Raw genomic sequence first — 23,070 nt, 5'->3', positions numbered from 1 at the left:
ATAAAAACAAAAATAAACAAATGAGATATAATTAAACTCAAAAGCTTTTGCACAGCAAAGGACACCATAAACAGAATGAAAAGACAGCCCACAGAATGGGGAAAATATTCGCAAGTGATGTGACCGACAAGGGATTAGTCTCCAAAATTTACAAACAGCTTATGTGGCTCAATATCAAAAAACCAAACAACCCAATCAAAAAATGGGCAGAAGACCTAAAGAGACATTTCTCCAAAGAAGACATACAGATGACCAAGAGGCACGTGAAAATATGCTCAACATTGCTAATTATTAGAGAAATGCAAATCAAAACTGCAATGAGATATCACCTCACAGCAGTCAGAATGGCCATCACCAAAAAAATCTGCAAACAATAAATGCTGGAGAGGGTGTGGAGAAAAGGTATTGCCACTATGTATTCCCACTACATATTCCCACTATGCTGTTGGTGGGAATGTAAATTGGTAGAGCCACTGTGGAGAACAGTATGGAGATTCATTAAAAAACTAAAAGTGGAGCTATCATATGATCCAGCAATCCCACTCCTGGGCATATATTCAGAGAAAAACATAGTTCAAAAGGATACATGGACCCCAGTGTTCATTGCAGTGCTGTTTACAATAGCCAAGATATGGAAGCAACCTAAATGTCCATTGACAGATGAATGGATAAAGAAGTTGTGGTACATATATACGATGGAATATTACTCAGCCATTAAAAAGAATGAAATAATGCCATTTGCAGCAACATGGATAGACCTGGAGATTATCTTACTAAGTGAAGTAAGTCAGACAAAGACAAATATCGTATGATATCGCTTATATGTGGAATCTAAAAAAAATGATACAAATGAACTTATTTACAAAACAGAAACAGACTCACAGAGTTAGAGAACAAACTTATAGTTACCAGGAGGGGAGAGTGAGGGGAGGGATAGATTGGGAGTTTGGGATTGACATGTACACACTGCTGTATTTAAAATATTAGATAACTGACAAGGACCTACTGTATAACACAGGGAACTCTGCTCAATATTCTGTAATAACCTAAATGGGAAAATAATTTGAAAACAAATAGATACATGTATATGTTTAACCGAATCAATCACTGTGCTGTACACCCGAAACTAACACAACTTTGTTAATCAACTATATTCCAATATAAAATAAAATTAAAAATAAATAAAGTCCTAATTTTGGGACTTCCTGGCGGTCCAGTGGTTAAGACTCCACGCTTCCACTGCAGGGTGTGTGGGTTCGATCCCTGGTCAGGGAACTAAGATCTCAGATGCCATGCAGTGTGGCCAAAAATAAATAAATAAATAAATAAAGTCCTAATTTTCAAAGAAGTGTAAATATCAAAGAACTAAAAGTGCATCATTAGCTCTTTTTATATGCTGCTACTACTGTCGAAAACTTTATTTGCTTTTCAGCCAGAAATATTGCAAAGATCAAAGAGCTTTCTAAGGGATTTCTAACTAACAATAAAAATAGGTACCCTGCATAATCCAGGCTTGCAATGCTCTCTTACATAGAGGACTCCATATTCCAGGAAAGATAGAGACTTTTCAAAAGTCAATCGTGGAAAAAATTATACACATAAAATAGTATAATAGATATATGCAAAAGTTATTAAGCATAATTATAAAATTGATTTTGCTGTTGTTGTTTTCCACGTCATGTTCCTTTCCCATCCCATATTTCTGCCTCCTGCCTAGAGGTAGCCGCCATCCTGAATTTTGTGTTTATCATTCCCACTTTTAAAAGTTAGTGTGTACTCCTAAACAATATATCGTGTTGGTTAGTTTTGCTTGATTAGGGCCTTCCTAAAAATGGTATCATTGTGGAGGCTTTCTTTATGCAAATAGAAATGGCATGTTTAAGTAGGGTAAACCTGACAGTACAATGAGCCATTGTGACATTGTTTACATGCCTGTGTTTCTTATTGCCTCAGTACTGTGTAATTTGGTCTTGCAACTGATTAGCCAGTTAGGAACTGGAAGGGTGATATGTAAATGTTACTGTCTAACTGACAGAATGATTTATTAGATGCGTATATTTGAGGAATTTCACCTGCTTTGTTGTTTGGGAGGCCCAGTGCCAAACTGAAACATGTGTGTCAAGGGCAGAACTGTGGCCAGCTTTTTAAGAAAATTCAGCCAAAGTTGAGTTCCATTCAAGTACAATTTGGTTTGTTTGCCAGTGGTGTCATACTGATTTAAAAATGGATTTATCTTTCCTGTAGCTTTGATCAGCAATGTTGAAACTTTCAGCACGCTTAGATATAACCCATGGGTCCTGATGTCACCCACTCGTTGACTACACTAGCTTAATTTTTGCCACTGCTCATGCTAGGACTTTCTATTCTTCCAATGTCAGCTGCCAAGTGGAGCCCCTGAACCATAAGATTTCCATAAAGATGTCTTCCCTTTTTGCTTAGAAAACTATGTGTACTATTCATTGACCCAGGTTGTTTACTTTGGTCTCAGAGATGGTTGGCGTTTTGTTTTCATTAAAAATATTCTTTTGGGGCTTCCCTGGTGGCGCAGTGGTTGAGAGTCTGCCTGCCAATGCAGGGGACATGGGTTCGAGCCCTGGTCTGGGAAGATCCCACATGCCGCGGAGCAACTGGGCCCGTGAGCCACAGTTACTGAGCCTGCGCGTCTGGAGCCTGTGCTCCGCAATAAGTGAGGCCGCGATGGTGAGAGCCCCGCGCACCGTGATGAAGAGTGGCCCCCACTTGCCACAACTGGAGAAAGCCCTCGCACAGAGGCGAAGACCCAACACAGCCATAAATAAATAAAACTAAAAAAAAAAAAAAAAAAAAAAAAAATTCTTTTGAATTCAGTATTTTGTCTCAGTGTGATTTGGATAGAAAATGCTATCAATTATTTTTATAAAGAAAGCAGAAAAAGAAGAAACTTGACAGTTGGCCATAACTTTAATCAAAAAATAAAAAAGCATTCATTTACTTTAGGAAATAACAGGACTCAATATTATAAAAATGTGTTAGTTAAAGGTTCCTAATTTTAAAATGGCTCCCTTAATATTCTGATCTTTTTAACCTTTGTTTTAAAAGGCAAGTGATATATACATACCCCCATAAAGATTTTATAAGATGCTAATGGAGAATAAAATAATATGGTCATACTTAAAGTTTATTACCTTAAATAATTAATTTAAGCTCGCTGGTATAAAAGCTTGAATTTTATTTTGTACCATTTTTGTATGCATATCTGAGAAGCTTTTATTTTTCTTATAACTCCTTTTACTTGTACTGATGTCAAACTGCTTTAAGTAGCAGACATAGGTAAAATTTATAAAAATGAGCTGTCAGGTTGATGGTTTTTATTCTTCAAGTTTCTATTTTAGTGGAATAAGGTGAGAAAATATGGCAGTGAGATGGCACATCTAGAGGCATCTGAACCCAATGCTCAAAAATCCCAGGGAGCACATTCTATCAACTAAAGTACAAGTAGCCCACGAGGGTGGTACATATCAATAATACCCAACATGTGTGAATTACTCTGTAATCACATTGTTTGCATTCTAACATCTTAGTCTAATTTCTAGGGAATTGTTGGTTGGAGGAAAGAGGAGCAAGTTGGAAGTGTTGGGGAGAGGAAGACCATGCTCAAGGGCATGAATGGAGCCTGGAACAGAGAGATCTGCAGGGGCTGGCATCTGTTGGAGGACACATGAAGGGTGGGGTCCTGAAAATGAGGGAGAAAGAATCCAGAATGGCTTGTCAGACAAGACCACCATAGAAATCATCTACTGTGACTCCTGAATTAATGTCTGAGCAAACATTTTCAGTCAGAAGAATGGCTTAAAACATCCAGGAGATGTTAAATGGAAATGTCATTATTGCAGGTCTCTGAATATTTTTTAAAGCTCACACACAGAACATACCCAGTGGGAGATTACATTAATTGTTCATCATTGCATTCATTTTAACATTCGGAACCCTGCATGTAAAACTGTCTAGATAAAATAATACTGCTTGATATTATTTTTCATCACCATCATACATATTTACTTTCTGTTCTAGTTAACAGATATCTGACTTAAAATACAAAAGTTAGTTATGAGCAGAGACAGATGTAGACATGCCAAAGTCGTCATTTATATTTTCACCAAAGCCAAAACCAAAGTAAAACAAAGAAACAAACCAAAAACTCCATACATCTGATTGCCACTTTATTTATTTATTTATTTATTTTGTGTACTTAACATAGGTGTTGAACTTATCTTTTTTTAAGTTTGGATATCATTACTTTATTATAAAAGAAACACGGAAATTATTTACAGGATGAAAGATTTCAGAACTTCAGTGGCAGCTTCACATGATGCCATTGGGGGAACGGGCAGCTTCACGTGATGCCATTTCAATAGTGACTTATTTTAGTCGACATATTTTCCAAGAATGTCACCATCTCTAAATAAGAAATAATCCTTGTCATCTAGAACTACTTTGGTTCCTCCATATTCTGGGAGAAGAACTTTATCTCCAACTTTCACACTAACTGGTTGAATCTCTCCACCCTTTCCTTTAGAGCCTGATCCAACAGCTACTACCATTGCTTGCAATACTTTTCCTTGCGATTTTTCTGGAAGCATAATGCCTCCTTTGGTTACAACTTCGGGTGCACTTCTTTCAACTAATACTCAGTCAAAGAGGGGAAGAAACTTTCTAAATGCCTGTCCTGCCATGACTTGGGTTGCCGCACTTTGTACTCTCGCTCTCTGGCCGCCGCCGCCGCCACAAAGGAGAGCTGAATTTATCTTGATATTGACTTTATCCAATTATTTTTTTTGAATTTTATTTTATTTATGTTTTTATACAGCAGGTTCTTATTAGTCATCAATTTTATACACATCAGTGTATACATGTCAATCCCAATCGCCCAATTCATCCAACCACCACCCCCACCCCCCGTCCCTTTCCCCCGTTGGTGTCCATACGTTTGTTCTCTACAACTGTGTCTCAATTTCTGCCCTGCAAACCAGTTCATCTGTACCATTTTTCTAGATTCCACATATATGCGTTAATATACGATATTTGTTTTTCTCTTTCTGACTTACTTCACTCTGTATGACAGTCTCTAGATCCATCCACGTCTCTACAAATGACCCAATTTTGTTCATTTTTATGGCTGACTAATATTCTATTGTATATATGTACCACATCTTCTTTATCCATTCGTCTGTCGATGGGCATTTAGGTTGCTTCCATGACCTGGCTATTGTAAATAGTGCTGCAATGAACATTGGGGTGCATGTGTCTTTTTGAATTATGGTTTTCTCAGGGTATATGCCCAGTAGTGGGATCGCTGGGTCATATGGTAATTCTATTTTTAGTTTTTTAAGGAACCTCCATATTGTTCTCCATAGTGGCTGTATCAATTTACATTCCCACCAACAGTGCAAGAGGGTTCCCTTTTCTCCACACCCTCTCCAGCATTTGTTGTTTGGAGATTTTCTGATGATGCCCATACTAACTGGTGTGAGGTGATACCTCATTGTAGTTTTGATTTGCATTTCTCTAATAATTAATGATGTTGAGTAGTTTTTCATATGCTTCTTGGCCATCTGTATGTCTTCTTTGGAGAAATGTCTATTTAGGTCTTCTGCCCATTTTTGGATTGGGTTGTTTGTTTTTTTAATATTGAGCTACGTGAGCTGTTTATATATTTTGGAGATTAATCCTTTGTCTGTTGATTCGTTTGCAAATATTTTCTCCCATTCTGAGGGTTGTCTTTTCGTCTTGTTTGTAGTTTCCTTTGCTTTGCAAAAGCTTTTAAGTTTCATTAGGTCCCATTTGTTTATTTTTGTTTTTATTTCCATTACTCTAGGAGGTGGATCAAAAAAGATCTTGCTGTGATTTATGTCAAAGAGTGTTCTTCCTATGTTTTCCTCTAAGAGTTTTACAGTGTCCGGTCTTACATTTAGGTCTCTAATCCACTTTGAGTTTATTTTTGTGTATGGTGTTAGGGAGTGTTCTAATTTCATTTTTTTACATGCAGCTGTCCAGTTTTCCCAGCACCACTTATTGAAGAGACTGTCTTTTCTCCATTGAATATCCTTGCCTCCTTTGTCATAGATTAGTTGACCATAGGTGTGTGGATTTATCTTTGGGCTTTCTATCTTGTTCCATTGATCTATGTTTCTGTTTTTGTGCCAGTACCATATTGTCTTGATTACTGTAGCTTTGTAGCATAGTCTGAAGTCAGGTAGTCTGATTCCTCCAGCTCCGTTTTTTTCCCTCAAGACTGCTTTGGCTATTTGAGGTCTTTTGTGTCTCCACACAAATTTTAAGATTTTTTGTTCTAGTTCCATAAAAAATGCCATTGGTAATTTATATAGGAATTGCATTGAATCTGAGATTGCTTTCGATAGTATAGTCATTTTCACAATATTGATTCTTCCAATCCAAGAACATGGTATATCTCTCCATCTGTTGGTACCATCTTTAATTTCTTTCATCAGTGTCTTATAGTTTTCTGCATACAGGTCTTTTGTCTCCCTAGGCAGGTTTATTCCCAGGTATTTTATTCATCTTGTTGCAATGGTAAATGGGAGTGTTTCCTTAATTTCTTTTTCAGATTTTTCATCATTAGTGTATAGGAATGCAAGAGATTCTTGTGTATTAATTTTGTATCCTGCAACTTTACCAAATTCATTGATTAGCTCTAGTAGTTTTCTGGTGGCATCTTTAGGATTCTCAATGTATAGTATCATGTCATCTGTGAAGAGTGACAGTTTTACTTCTTCTTTTCCAATTTGTATTCCTTTTATTTCTTTTTCTTCTCTGATTGCTGTGGCTAGGACTTCCAAAGCTATGTTGAATAATAGTGGTGAGAGTGGACATCTTGTCTTGTTCCTGATCTTAGAGGAAATGCTTTCAGTTTTTCACCATTGAGAATGATGTTTGCTGTGGGTTTGTCATATATGGCCTTTATTATGTTGAGGTAGGTTCCCTCTATGCCCACTTTCTGGAGAGTTTTTATCATAAATGGGTGTTGAATTTTGTCAAAAGCTTTTTCTGCATCTATTGAGATGATCATATGGTGTTTATTCTTCAATTTGTTAATATGGTTTATCACATTGATTGATTTACGTATACTGAAGAATCCTTGCATCCCTGGGATAAATCCCACTTGATCGTGGTGTATGATCCTTTTAATGTGTTGCTGGATCCTGTTTGCTAGTATGTTGTTGAGGATTTTTGCATATATATTCATCAGTGATATTGGTCTGTAATTTTTTTTTTTTTGTATTATCTTTGTCTGGTTTTGGTATCAGGGTGATGGTGGCCTCATTGAATGAGTTAGGGAATGTTCCTTCCTCCGCAATTTTTTGGAAGAGTTTGAGAAGGATGGGTGTTAGCTCTTCTCTAAATGTTTGATAGAATTCACCTGTGAAGCCATCTGGTCCTGGACTTTTGTTTGTTGGAAGATTTTTAATCACAGTTTCAATTTCATTATTTGTGATTGGTCTGTTCATATTTTCTATTTCTTCCTGGTTCAGTCTTGGAAGGTTATACCTTTCTAAGAATTTGTCCATTTCTTCCAGGTTGTCCAATTTATTGACATAGAGTTGCTTGTGGTAGTCTCTTAGGATGCTTTGTATTTCTGCGGTGTCTGTTGTAACTTCTCCTTTTTCGTTTCTAATTTTATTGACTTGAGTCCTCTCCCTCTTTTTCTTGATGAGTCTGGCTAATGCTTTATCAATTTTGTTTATCTTCTCAAAGAATCAGCTTTTAGTTTTATTGATCTTTGCTATTGTTTTCTTTGTTTCTATTTCATTTATTTCTGCTCTGATCTTTATGATTTCTTTCCTTCTCCTAACTTTGGGTTTTGTTTGTTTTTCTTTCTCTAGTTCCTTTAGGTGTAAGGTTAGATTGTTTATTCGAGATTTTTCTTGTTTCTTCAGGTAGGCTGTATACCTATAAACTTCCCTCTTAGAACTGCTTTTGCTGCATCCCATAGGTTTTGGATCGTCGTGTTTTCATTGTCATTTGTCTCTAGGTATTTTTTGTTTTCCTCTTTGATCTCTTTATTGATCTCTTGGTTATTTAGTAACGTACTGTTTAGCCTCCATGTATTTGTGTTTTTTACGTTTTTTTCCCTGTAATTCATTTCTAATCTCATAGCGTTGTGGTCAGAAAAGATGCTTGATATGATTTCAATTTTCTTAAATTTACTGAGGCTTGATTTGTGACCCAGGATGTGATCTATCCTGGAGAATGTTCCATGCACACTTGAGAAGAAAGTGTAATCTGATGTTTTTGGGTGGAATATCCTATAAATATCAATTAAATCTATCTGGGCTATTGTGTCATTTAAAGCTTCTGTTTCCTTATTTATTTTCATTTTGGATGATCTGTCCATTGGTGTAAGTGAGGTGTTAAAGTTCCCCACTATTACTGTGTTACTGTTGATTTCCTCTTTTATAGCTCTTAGCAGTTGCATTATGTATTGAGGTGCTCCTATGTTGGGTGCATATATATTTATAATTATTATATCTTCTTCTTGGATTGATCCCTTGATCATTATGTAGTGTCTTTCCTTGTCTCTTGTAACATTCTTTATTTTAAAGTCTATTTTATCTGATATGAGTATTGCTACTCCAGCTTTGTTTTGATTTCCATTTGCATGGAATATCTTTTTCCATCCCTTCTCTTTCAGTCTGTATGTGTCCCTAGGTCTGAAGTGAGTCTCTTGTAGACAGCATATAGATGGGTCTTGGTTTTGTACCCATTCAGCAAGCCTGTGTCTTTTGGTTGGAGCATTTAATCCATTCACGTTTAAGGTAATTATCGATATGTATGTTCCTATGACCATTTTCTTAATTGTTTTGGGTTTGTTTTTGTAGGTCCTTTTCTTCTCTTGTGTTTCCCACTTAGAGAAGTTCCTTTAGCATTTGTTGTAGAGCTGGTTTGGTGGTGCTGAATTCTCTTAGCTTTTGCTTGTCTGTAAAGCTTTTGATTTCTCCGTCGAATCTGAATGAGATCCTTGCCGGGTAGAGTAATCTTGGTTGTAAGTTCTTCCCTTTCATCACTTTAAATATATCATGCCACTCCTTTCTGGCTTGCAGAGTTTCTGCTGAGAAATCAGCTGTTAACCTTATGGGAGTTCCCTTGTATGTTATTTGTTGTTTTTCCCTTGCTGCTTTCAATAATTTTTCTTTGTCTTTAATTTTTACCAATTTGATTACTATGTGTCTTGGCATGTTTCTCCTTGGGTTTATCCTGTATGGGACTGTCTGTGCTTCCTGGACTTGGGTGACTATTTCCTTTCTCATGTTAGGGAAGTTTTCGACTGTAATCTCTTCAAATATTTTCTCTGGTCCTTTCTCTCTCTCTTCTCCTTCTGGGACCCCTATAATGAGAATGTTGTTGCATTTAATGTTGTCCCAGAGGTCTCTTAGGCTGTCTTCATTTCTTTTCACTCTTTTTTCTTTATTCTGTTCTGCAGCTGTGAATTCCACCATTCTGTCTTCCAGGTCACTTATCCGTTCTTCTGCCTCAGTTATTCTGCTATTGATTCCTTCTAGTGTATTTTTCATTTCAATTATTGTATTGTTCATTTCTGTTTGTTTGTTCTTTAATTCTTCTAGGTTTTTGTTAAACATTTCTTGCATCTTCTTGATCTTTGCCTTCATTTTTTTTCCGAGGTCCTGGATCATCTTCACTGTCATTATTCTGAATTCTTTTTCTGGAAGGTTGCCTATCTCCACTTCATTTAGTTGTTTTTCTGGGGTTTTATCTTGTTCCTTCATCTGGTACATAGCCCTCTGCCTTTTCATCTTGCCTGTCTTTCTGTGAATGTGGTTTTTGTTCCACAGGCTGCAGGATTATAGTTCTTCTTGCTTCTGCTGTCTGCTCTCTGGTGGATGAGGCTGTCTAAGAGGCTTGTCGCCACTTTATTTTTTTATAATATCGCAGAGTCCTGAAGATTTGTGTACACTTTAAGCACAAGTATCTAGCATTCAAATATGACTTAGGCCGTTACCAGTGAATCTGTATTTGTTGCTGGAGTGTACATTTAAAATCAACACAAAGTGGGGCTTCCCTGGTGGTGCAGTGGTTGAGAATCTGCCTGCCAATGCAGGGGACATGGGTTCGAGCCGTGGTCTGGGAAGATCCCACATGCTGCAGAGCAACTAAGCCCGTGCGCCACAACTACTGGGCCTGTGTGCTGCAACTACTGAAGCCTGCACGCCTAGAGCTCGTGCTCCACCACAATGAGAAGCCCATGCACTGCAACGAAGAATAGCCCCTGCTCTCCGCAACTAGAGAAAGCCTGCACACAGCAACAAAGACCCAACACAGCCAAAAATAAATAAATTAAATAAATAATTTTTTTTAAAAGATTCATTTCAATATAAAGATGCCTACACATTGTAGAGATGTGTCATGAGTAAATAACCTATGTGGACAGTTTATTTAGATGGAGCAAAGTGATAACTTATCTATAACATTGCCATAGACGCAAATATCTATCATCTAGATTGTGGGAACTAACTATACAAAATTCTAGTGATGTTGCGAGTGAACTGAGATATTTTCAAACTAGAAGTGAAAATGTGAGTCCTTAAACGTAAACTGGAAAAATTCCTCCCCTCCAAGTGCAAGCAATGAAAACATGCCAACTGGCTGTATGTGGAAACCTCATCATTTGTTTACTTACCATTTAGCCTTTGTTCCAAGTGGCTGAAAAGCAGAGGGGAAAGAGCCTTAGTGAAGACTCTGAAGGGGACAAGACAATTCAGAAGGACACAAGGAAGGGGAGAAGAATTCTGAATCAGAGGTGGAAGGGATATCTTCTGTAATACTCGTTCTCAGAACCCCTGAGTTACAAGTCTTTTCTGAAAACTTGGAAATCACTGAAGTATCCTTACACCGTGATAACTTGGAAACACTTCTAATTTAATATCTTTCATGTGTTTTGGTTCCTGTGGTTCTTTGTGTTTGGTTGGTTGTGTTTCTTCTAAAAGAGGGAAACGAAGAACAAACACTTTCATTAAATTCATGGTCTGGTTAAACAGATGATGGACAGCATGGTTTTACAGAAAACTTCCCTCGGAAAATTTATGTGCTTGAATTATTGTTGTTTTAACTGGAGTTATATGTTTTGCATCAATGTTTCGACCTGTCAGAATGGCTGCACAAAAGCTTTCATGCTGAATTACATCTCTCAATTGACAGTTATGTAAAAAGTATTTTCAGAGTACAAGGAAGATATATCCTATGTGGTCAGAGGTGACTCCATGGCAGCTTTCTCGTACTGTGTTTACTGGGTGAGATTATTGTAAAGTGAGCTGCAGGCTCTAGAGTCAAACCTAGTTTAGGAATATTCCAGATTTACTCTACTGAAAATGGAAGGTAAAAGTTTTCTGTGAGATTTCTTACCTGCTACATAACACTTAAGAAAAATTTACTCAAGACAGTATCTCGAGAAACCTAAACCCAAGCGAAAAGGCTTGAAAGGGAAGACATCTTCTGACCCTGATGGTCATTCGTGGTGTCTATATGATAGCGCAACAAGCGAAATAGAACTCCTTGCTTTTCCTTTTCCCTGATCTAACCTCTATTTCTAGGAATACAAAAAAAAAGGGCAGTTTGCAGCTCAGAGAATTCTCACTTAACAACTTCAGCTGGATGGGACCCAGAACCTGGCTCTGGTGTATAAAATTACACTTTTAACTGTACGTGAGAATATTAACACTTGCCTTTGCCAGTTTCAAACAGACACATATATGTGGTATACACGCAGGTATTTAACTTTCTGAGATATTTACTGTTAGAAATGCCTTTTAAACCCCTGGACTATAGGTGTATTAGTGTGGAATGCCATGATTCCATACACTTGACCATACCTCCTTACTGTGTCCCTTATACATTTATTTATTCACTCACTCACTTGTTTATTTTATTTTATTTGTTTATTTATTTATTTTCTAAGCACAACAGATATACTGAGAAGTGCGCAGATCTTACATGAGTAGCTCAAAAAACGTTTACAAAGGGAACATATCTGTGTAACCACCACCCAGGTCAAGATATCAAACACCAGCACCCCAGAAGCCACCCTTGGCCCCTCCCTGTCATCACCCCCTCAAAGGTAACCACTCTTATGGCCTCTATCACTATAGACTAGTGCTGCCTGTTCTTGATTTCTATAGAAATGGAATCATGCATTTGTGCCGGGTTTTGTGGTCCAGCTTCTTTTGCTCAGTATTGTGTCTGTGTGGTTCATTCATGTGTTTGCACGTAGCAGTGATTTCTCCTTTTTCATTGCCATGTAGGATTCTACTTTGTGTATTTTAAAATTTACTTTCCTTTCTATTGCTGATGCACTTCTGGGTTAGTTTCAGTTTAAAGCTATTAAGAATAATGCATCTATGAACATGGTGGTGTATGTGTTTGTTGCACGTGTATGTCTGCCTAGGAGTAGAATTGCTAGGTTAATATAGACTACACTTATGTTTAGTTTAGTAGATACTGCCAAACGGTTTTCCAGAGTGGCTTTAAAATTTTACATTCCTGCCAGCAATGTTTAAAAGTTCCAGTTATTCTATATCTTCACCAACAATTTATGGTGCCAATTTTTTAAAATTTATTTTATTTTATTATTTTAATTTAGCTATCTGGGGGTTATACATTAATACTTCATTGTGTTTTAATTTATATTTCTCTAATCACTAATAATGTTAAAATTTTTTATTTGCTTATTGGCCATTTGAATAGCCTCTTTTATGCAGTACCTGTTAAAGTCCTTTGCCATTTAAAAAAATTTGGGTAGTCTTTCTTTTCTGATTTGTAGGAGGCTTTTAAAATACATATATTAATATATATAGTATATATTAATATATATACGTATATATATTAATATATGGATAGATGTGTATATGTATATGTATATGTATGTATATTAATATATACATATACATATATATAGGAGTCCTATTTCAGAAGTATATATATATATATATATTACAAATATATTTTCTTTCAAGATATCTTGTCTTCGCTCTTCATGGTGCCTTTCGATCAATTGAAGTTCTTACTTTCAATGAAGCTCAATTTATTAATCTGTTCCATTACTGTACATGCTTTCTTTTGTCCTTTTAAGAAATAGTTATATAATCCAAGATCATGAAGATATTCCCCTATGCTATATTTCCAGAAGTTTTGTCATTTCACTTTTCACATTTATCATCCATCTGGTAGTGATTTTTGTGTCTTGTGGGAAGTAGGAGTCAAAGATCATTTTCTCTCATGTGGATATCTGTTCTTTTGCCCAAAGAATGGCAGTGGCAGCTTTGTTATAGATCAGGTGACTGTTTATGTGTCTGTCTGTGTCTGGATTCTCTTCTGTTCCATTGGTCTATCTATTCTTGCACCAATGCCCCACACTTATAATTACAGTAACTATAAATTAAACCTTGATAGCTGGTAGTGTAAGTAAGTCCTCCAACTTTACTCTTCAAGGTTGTTTTTATTCCTCTCGGCCTTTTGCATTTCCATTTAATTTTAGAATCAGCTTGCCATTTTTTACACACAAAAATTAGGATATTAATTGAAATAACATTGAATGTTATCCATTTAGGGAGAATTCACATTTTGCAATATTGTACCTTCCAGGAACATAGTATATTCCTCCATTTCTTTAGGGCTCCTTTAACCTTATCTTAGTAAAGGTTTGTGGTTTTCTATGTGGTGGTCTCGCACATTTTTATTAGCTTTATTCCTAGTTATGTGCCCTCCTTTTAGTTAGAGAGCTGCTTCTAGTTTGTATAGAAGCAAAATCTTCCTTTAGACTCACAACCTCAAGCAAAATGTTATGGAGAAACTATTTTGAAGCTGAAGAGAGGAAGTGCCCCTGTGCCTTGAGGAGGAGGTGGGAGTTTTTTTGGTTGGTGGTTTAAGGTAGGTGAGATGCAGTATGTCTTGTCCAGATGGAATCTCTGGAAATCTTAAAAGCAGCAGATGGGTGTGGGAAGAATGACAGAGAATATTGAGAAGCAGACTGACTTACTGTCTTGGGTAATTGCATAGTTGAATGAAGAAACCAATGTGTATTTTAAGTATCTGAACCAAATTCATTGACTTGAAGCAAAGACCCATTCTAAACAAATAAATTATATCCTGGACCTACCTTTCTACATCTTTGACTTACTTCACCAATCACCAGAGATTAAAAATTTTATAATTAATGATCAAAATATTATCCAGGTGACTAAGTGATAAACTTGTTGGATTTACCATCAAGCGGATTTCCCATTAAATAAAACAAATCTTCAAAATTTAATAAATCATGCATGAGTCAGTGAGAGCATACTGCTTCAGAGTTTCAGAAGTCTCTTGGAATTCCTTCTAATTACTCTTCTGTTTTTCTTCCCTTCCCCAGACATGCTTTGGGAAAGAATATTTCTTATTCACTGACTTCAGTGTCTCAGCTCCAAATGACTTCTCACACTGGCTCCTGATGTCTGTTGAAATTGCTTTTCTCATCAAGACACAAAATCTCCTCATTGTCAGATTCAGTGGAAACATTTGTACTTCTCCAGCTTCTTTTCAATATTTGAGGTTATTGAAATACTCCTTCTCCATGGAACTCTTCTGTCATGGCTTCCTTGACGTTCATCATCCTCTCCTGGTCTTTCTCTTCCCTCTCTGACACTCTTCATCAGGCCCTCTCTGACACTCTTCATCAGGCCATTTTCCAGGCTCTCTTTGTCCTGCAAATGTTGGTATTGCACACGGCCAGCTTCAGACTCGTTTTCTGATTGTGAACTCTCATTCTAGTGGAACTCATTCATCTCTGTGGTTTCATCGATAAATCAGCATTCTGATATTTTCGAAGGCTGTCTTGAAATATCCTATGCCACAAACACCTCTGTCCAGCTACTCGTTGGATTTCTCCATTTAGTGCCCCAATGACACCTTAAAATTAATGTCAAAAACGGATACTTTGTAACATGCTCTGCATTTTGGTGAGTGGCACCCTTTACAGTGGGCCTGAAACTGGGAGGTGGTTATTGACTCTTCTTTCTCCTTTCTCCTCCCATGTCCAGTGACAACATCCTGGCTAGTCTTCCTCCTTAGTATCCTTAATATTCTGCAGTCTCGGTCTTCTTCTCTATATCCACTACTATTTTTCTGTTCCCACATCCCCTCACACCTGGCCTTCCTAAACAGCCTCCTGATTGGCTCCTCTGCCTTCAATATTCTCACACTCCAAGCTGTTATCTGCTCTCAGGGTGAGCTCTCCTAAATGTGCTGCTCCTCTGTTTAAAATCGTACAGGGCTTCTATTTCTCCTTTGACATAAAGGCCGAACTCCTCGCCATGGATTTCTAAACCTGGCCCTACTGGAGCCCCTCTCTGCTTCTCTTGTCTCCTCTCTTGACGTTAATTCTCCAGAACTGCTCGCCGTCCCTTCCATCACTCTGCTCGCGCTTCAGAAGTGCTGCTGCTTCTGCCCAGAACAGGCACACCCCTCTCCTCATCCATCCCCCTCCTTCTGGCCTCCTACTCATTCTCCAGAACTCAACGCAGATAGGACACTCTAGTGAGACCTCATCTCATCCTTCCCCACCAATCTCGACTCTAATGTTATATTGCATCGTGTTTATCTGTTTTGATCCCCCCCACTCTGAACTTCTTGAAGGCAAGAAACATGCCTTTCATGTTTTTTTTTTTTAAATAAATTTATTTATTTTTGGCTGCATTGGGTCTTTGTTGCTGCGCTTGGATTTCTCTAGTTGCGTCAAGCGGGGGCTACTCTTCGTTGTGCAGCTCGGGCTCTAGGTGCGTGGACTTCAGTACTTGTGGCTCGTGGGCTCTAGAGTGCAGGCTCAGTAATTGTGGCACATGGGCTTAGTTGCTCCACAGCATGTGGGATCTTCCCGGACCAGGGCTCGAACCCGTGTCCCCTGCATTGGCAGGCGGATTCTTAACCACTGCGCCACCAGGGAAGCCCGCCTTTCATGTTTGTGTTCTCCCTCCACAGTTGCTTTTATAAATAGGCACTGTGTTAGGCCCTGGGGATGCAAAGATGAATAAGACATCATCTTTGCTCATGGGCTCTCACAATATAGAAGGTGAAACAGAAACATCAACAGGTAATTACTGTGTGATTTGATGAGTGCCGTGTTACAGGTGTTTTTAAAACAGGGAAGAAGCGGCACCTGATTCCAGGTCTAAGAGAGTTCTATTAAAGTGTACGCAAGGGCTCTCTAGAGAAATAATGTGTGGGGAAATAATCCGCTGAGTAAAGATCATCTCCAGGAAAATTCCTGGCAACCCTATAACACTGTAGTCGGTGTTACCGGTTGCTCTCCTGAGATTGTCCCTCAGATCTCCAGAGGCAGAGAACTGTATAGGAGTTAAAATATTTACAGTTGATACCAGAACATGTAAATAAACATTATGAGGTTTGGATGGAGAGATATATGCATTAAGCTGTATTTTGACTAGAGAGATATATATGCATTAAGCTTAGTGGAGACTTGAGAGAATTAGCATCTTATTTTGTGTGCCCAGGAGCTCTCTGACCAAAACCCAACCCTACTTGAGACAAAAGTTCACCCTGACTTTGTAAATGTTTGCCTTTACGATGAATGAGAAGAACCTAAAGCCTTGAAATGTTCAGTCTAGTTCTTTTTTCAGATATAATGTTAAATCCCAGAAAAGAATCCAGCAAAGCAGGATCTTCACATTTTGGTTTCCCTCTATCCATATCCGAGGAGGGGACACTTCACGGTTGAGAGTGATTCCATAGGTGTTCTACTGGGCCTGGAGGGTGGCCAGAGCCTTGTGCAGTTTAGGATGAACTGACACTAGAGCAGTCAGAGAAGGAAGCTGAATTCATCTGGACCAGGGTAATCTAGTCTGTGTACAGGATTGTCTATGGTAGGGCCTTGTTCTGATGTCTATATACTTGAGGGACCATGACTGAACTTCAGGAGGTTTGGAGAGTCCCTGAAATTCCACACAAAATTGAGTATGTGTGCATAGGGGGAGAAAGGCCATCGCTTTCATCATATATTTGAAGCTCTTGTAACTCAGAGAACCGCTGGTCTACACCCTTTGGTTTCTGTTTACTATATTTACTCCTCTGATAATCATGTCGTGAGGATCTAGGTCTTAGGCATTTTGCTCCATTCTGACTTACTATTTTGACGTGTGTTGCAGCAATTCAAGTCAGCAGTCATTGAGAGCCTAGGTTGCAGGTGCTTCCACGTGCAAGATCTTGTTAAATCATCACAGTAAATCTGTGTGTTATATATTCTTATGACCCTTTTACAGAAGAGGAAACTGAAGTTCAGAGTGTAAAAAGAACTTTCCTAAGAGCAGCTGAGCCCTCAAGCAGGTGAACTGGGCCTAAGAATCTGAAGATGAATAGAACATTATGCTCTTCTTCAGGAAAAGCTCACAGTCTTCTAGGGCAGCCAGACAGAAATGAACACCTAAATACAGCGACATAAATTCAAGGGTAAACCAATATACAATATAAAATCTCAGCACCAAGGTGTATTTCATCCCTGCAGCTGTGCTTTGTCAAGGAGAGAGGAGCGGGTCTTGAAGGAGGAGTAATAGTGCACTAGGTGGACTGAAATTAAAATGCATACCAGGCTGATGTAAAAGCATTTGCAAAACACAGGTGTGAGCTAGTCTTCTGCTTGTGATAAAATGATAGTGGTTTGGGATGGTGAGCCCATAAATAAATATCAGAGCTTAGAAAGAGGCAAGTCGGAGAACCAGGTTCTGCCCTGTGTATTTCCACATATATTAACAAATCTACTGTTCCTTTCCAGAAGGTAGCCCAGGCTATACAGGTAGCCACAATTTAAAATGCCTGTTTAAGATTTTTTTTCCCCAAGGCTAATTCAGTAGGTGTGTCCCTCACACTAATAAGTACTGGAACGACTTGTTGATTCTGTGAGTTCTCTTAGGACAGAGACGCACTGTAAACATTTTCTTAACTTGATCTGAATACAAACCAAATCCCAATCTAACAACTCACCCAGACACACAGGTAATTGTTTTCATCTACTTCATAGCTCTGAATAGCAGGAAAGTTCATAGAAAGTACATCTTCAAGCTGAGCTATCAAAACATATCTGTTTTCAAAACTCTTATAGGGATAGTAAATTAATGCTTGTTTTTTTCTCCTGAAAAACAGTGTAACTAGTTTCAAACAATGCTAGGTAATTCCTAAGGGGAAATAGTGTGAGAAGCTTTGACATAATTAGTTTATGCTTTAGCTTACTGTTTTCATTACAAGTTTTCAACAAGTTCTCAGAAATATGAATGGAAAAACTTCTCTGATTCCACTTTAGAATATGTGGGAAAGAAAATGCACAAAGGTGAAAGTGATGGCAGGGAAAGAAAGAGAATACAAGCAAATATGAGGCCAGCACTATTTTTATTTTATTACCAATTAGACATAGTGAGTTATAATTTGAATAAAATGTTCAGCTTGTAAGTGTATATTTTTCCACTTGAAAAAGTCAGTTAAACTGTGATAAGATTTTCAATGGATGTCAGCTTACTGGTAGTCCATCACTAGAACATAGTATCCTGGCATACTATATACCCTTATAGGATCATGTCCATCGATTGCTTCAGGTATCCTGACTAAAACCTGTATTTTTAGGTCTCTGTTTCTTTGTATGTTTTACAAAAACTTGAGATCATGCTCTATATCAAATATTTTTCTGGGCCTGTATTCCCTCATCTGTAATATCGAGATTATTGGAGTCCCTGGCTCCCGGGGTTATTGTGAGGATTAAATGAGAAGGGTTAGTAGAGAGCGTAGCTCAGTGCCTGGCACACAGTCAGCATTCAGTTATATTAGTCGTTGCTGTTGCGGTTATGGTTACTTCGTGTGTGATGAGAACTTTTGAGATCCTTCTCTTAGCAACTTTCAAATAAGCAATACAATACCATTAACTATAGTCATCTGTGGTTACTTTTTGTTACTTGTTTTTCACACTTGATTATATGAGTATTTTCACAAGTTGGTAACTATTGTTCAAAGGTATGATGTTTCAAGGATATATAAACATCCCACCATTCCTTCAAGTTTTAAATACGTCATTTTGGTCAGTTTAACAATTTCCAGATTGTTAATAGTATAAACTCCAGTGAAATAAACATTCTTGTCTGTAAGTTTTTGTGACCCAGTAAGGTGCATTTATAAAAGTATTTTAAAGACTTTTGATTCATCTGTTCAGATTACATCCCTGAAAGATTGTACCCGTTTAGAACTCCCCATTTCTATTACAGTGTTGAAATAAGAATTAAGTAAATGTAAAAGAATGTGGAGAAACGTAACAGAAAGCTGTAAGTTTCAGAACCAGAATATTTGCTTTCTTTTATACCTTGGGAGGCAAGGCAAATATAATGTCTATTATCTTTCATATTTAAAAGAAGCTTTTGTGTGGGGACATAAAACATTGTGTAGAAGTCAAGAGGGCTAATTCCAAGACTGACTGATAGTGGAATGTATACAAGCTTGAGGAATTCACTCTACCTCTCATAGTTATATAGTTATAGTTTGTAAAATGGTGATACAGTACCTATCTTAAAGGACTCTTGTGGTAGTTAAATAAGATTGTTAAGCACCAGGCAAAGATCTTGGCACAAAGTAAGTACCTGTGGTTGACCACAGTGCTATTGACCAAGGATATAATTTTTGCTGAAGAGCAAGGCTTCAGCCTTCCTCATTTACTGCAACTGTAGATTCGTGAAGTAGCAGAGTTCCCATCAGGTGTCCTGGCTGCTCTGTGAATGAGCAAGGGGAAGAATGCCATGACACCTGTCAGCTGTGCTGTCAACATTTTCGATGATCCTGGTTAAGGTTAGCTTAATATGGTTCTCTTTCTTGATTGAGCATACATTTAGCTCCAGCCTTGTTCCAAGCACTGAACCAAGCACTGGTGATTTGAGAATGAATAAAATGTAATCTTTGTCCTTGATGGGCTCACAATATAGACAGGAAGTGGTTACCATCTTCTCTGGGTAAAATCCTTCTCTGTACTTTTAGTGAACATTTTTTATGTTCTTCTGTTGAGACATGCACTGGTAGATATTTGGGGTTAAAAGTGAGTAATCAGAAAACCAGGCCCACCCCCTGAGATGGTAAGAATGTGGTATTACAAGTTAATAAGCAAGCATTGGTAGAAAGAGGATGAGCTTTCCATCAAAAGACCTGGGTTCACAGTCAGCCTGCAAAACATACTGGTTGAATGATTTTGAGCAGGCCAGGCCACTGTATTCTAAGCAAGAAGACAAAAAGAGTTAAAATTTGATTATTCATTCATTCATTTGGCAAGTATTTATTGAGCGCCAGGGAATAACATATACAACAAATCCCAACCTTCAGGGATATCAGATTCTAGTGAGAGAAAGGGGAGGATATAAAAAATGTTTCTTGTAAAGAAAAAGAAAAGGCAGAGAAGAGAGCTAGGGAGTGTCACTGGGGAGGAGGGGTGGACATTTTACAGAGAGTTACAGGGAAGGCCTCACTGCAAGCTAATGTTTGAATGAAGACAGTGAGTAAGTAGTTCAAGGAAACAGCAAGTTTAGAGGCTCCAAAGAGGAGAGCACTGGGGCTGGAGCAGGGTGAGGGAGGGGGCCAGTGGCAGGAGACAGGGGAGGGCCTTGTGGAACATGCTATTGAGGACTTTGGCTTTTACTGCACATGAGATAGGAAGCTTTTGAAGGACTTTGAGCAGAGTGACATGATCTGACTTTTCACAACCTCATTCTGGCTGCTGTGTAGAATAGAGTGGAGAAAGGCAGAAAAGCAAGGTGGTCAGATGGGAGCTTTTCCAACAATCTAGGGGAGAGTTGGTGGTGACACGGACCGTGGAGGTAGCACTAGAAGTGGTACAAAGTGTCAGACTCTGGAGATGATTTTTTAAAATAGAGCCATCAGGATTTGCTAATGAATTGCATGAGCAGAGCTTGGGGGCTGCGTTACTATGAAGTCAAAGTTGCCATCCATGGAGATGAGGATGACTGTGGGAGGAACATATTTGTTGGAGAACACAAGGAGTTTGATGTTGGACCTGTGAAGTTTGAGATGCCTATTTGAAACATTCAAATGAGGATGTTGAATAGATAGTTGGACTTCAAGGGAGAGGTCTGGGCTAGAGATGTAAATGTGGATAGGAGTCCTTATCAGAGATGGTATTCAAAGTCAGGAGACTGGATCAGATCTCCAATGTAGTGAATGTGGCTGGAAAAGAGAAGCAGTCCAATATCTGAGCCCTGCGGTACACAGAGTTTAGAGGTTGAGAAGTTTGGGAGGAACTAGCAAAGAGACTGAGAAGGAATATCCAGTGGGAAAGGGGGAAAGGCCAACTTGCATAGCAACTATATAAAAGCACATTACATGTTGTAGACTACCATATAGATGATCATTATATTACTATAACATGCTTTTGGAAAAATGCAGTATATCATGATTTTGGGTGCAAAATTTGACTGGAGTATATTTCATGTATAGCCTTTACAACGTGTTCAATTGTGGTGACTACCAAACACACACACACACACACACACACACACACACACACACACATATTTTTTTTCTAAATGTTGTCCTCATGACATGAAAAATTTAAAGAATTTTCTTATCAGAGATTAATTCAGGCACAAAGATAATTTGGGCATCACTGGAGCTGGTTACATGCAGCCCTGTGCAGAATGTTTCATGATAATGTTCAAGTAGAAATAGTCATCTCAATCTCTATATTTACTACGTGATTTGGAAAAACACCAAAGGAATTTGGGTCCACAGAGATTATAATATTACTAAAATCGATGTATACATTATTTACAATATGCTTTCAACATTAAGGTAAGACAGACCTGTTGATTGGACTTAAGACAGGGGCCAATTTTTCTATATAAAAGACACCTCCCAGAAAATGGTTTGTGTAAACATGCTTTTGTCATTATGTATCTGTAGAGAGCCTTTTCACATGTTGACTGTATTTATTCAATTTAAAGACCTTAGTTTAGTAGCTTGACACATTATGCTAAGTGAAATAAGCCAGTCACAGAAGGACAAATACTGCATGATTCCACTTATACAAGGTATCTAAAATAATCAAATTCATAGAAGAGAGTAGAATGGTGGTTGCTAGGCGGTGGGCAGAGGGGGAAATGAGGAGTTGCTAATCAATGGGTATGAAGTTTCAGTTATGGAAGGTGAATGAATTCTAGAGACCTTTTTTACAACATTGTGCCTGTAATTAATAATACTGTGTGGTACACTTAAAATTGGTAAGAGGGTAGATCTCATGTTAAGTGTTCTTACTGCAATAACATAAAAAATAAAAATGAATTAAACAAAGGAATTAATTTAGTGGCATAACCCCAAGACCTGTCATTTATTGCCTTATGATTTGGTAGTGTTAATAAGTAACTAAATCATAATATCCTATTAAGAGTTTTACAACAAAGAGGGAATTGAGAGACCTAAAGAAAAACATTGCCAATGCCACTCCTATATGGAGCTTCTGGAGAGTGTTCCAAAGAAAGAATTTTCATAGTACTTTCTCTTCATCACTTAGTAACACATTTCTAAGCTCATGTCTGGGAGCATTCTGGCTACCAGAGCAACTTAGATTTTTGCCCATATGTGCTCAATTTAAATATCAAACATGTCATAAACTTTGCCACATATATCTTTAAATCAAAGATTTCTGAAGACAAAGCAATTCAAAAGTATGGAATAATTTTCATAATATGCTGCCCTCTCAAGATGTATCCGTCTCTAGAGCGATACTTGAGTTAAGTGGAGTAAAATCCACTTCTGCGCATGGGTAACAACCACTAATCCAAAAGCGCACAGGCAGCTGGTCCTGATCATAATAGATGCATATACTGTGGATGGAAGAGAATAGCACTGAAGCACTACGCTTCCTATACTCCCAGAGGAAGGTAGGCTTTGCAAAACTGTGGAGCCTTCACTTAAGATAAAGGGGAAAACAGTTATGTGTTTGCAGTAGCTCATGAACACTTTGGACTTAGTTATCTAGGT

General features: G+C 38.0%; 1 protein-coding gene, 1 long non-coding RNA gene and 1 pseudogene across 9 annotated transcripts in view; 2 read left to right on the top strand and 1 right to left on the bottom strand.

Annotated features, from left to right (window-relative positions):
* The window catches only part of LOC309634953, a 738,917-nt gene that overhangs the window by 424,644 nt on the left and 291,203 nt on the right, over positions 1 to 23,070 (top strand). The window lies entirely within an intron of this gene.
* Positions 1 to 23,070, top strand: part of AIG1 (androgen induced 1) — a 228,254-nt gene that overhangs the window by 24,666 nt on the left and 180,518 nt on the right. The window lies entirely within an intron of this gene.
* LOC309634942 (10 kDa heat shock protein, mitochondrial pseudogene) lies at positions 4,286 to 4,727 on the bottom strand (annotated as a pseudogene). The gene has a single exon. The product of its transcript is annotated as a 10 kDa heat shock protein, mitochondrial pseudogene (transcript).

Source organism: Balaenoptera borealis, assembly GCF_965194805.1.
Source record: "Balaenoptera borealis genome assembly, chromosome: 9".
In the NCBI taxonomy this organism is placed as follows: domain Eukaryota; kingdom Metazoa; phylum Chordata; class Mammalia; order Artiodactyla; family Balaenopteridae; genus Balaenoptera; species Balaenoptera borealis.
This window is presented reverse-complemented; position numbering and strand designations above follow the sequence as displayed.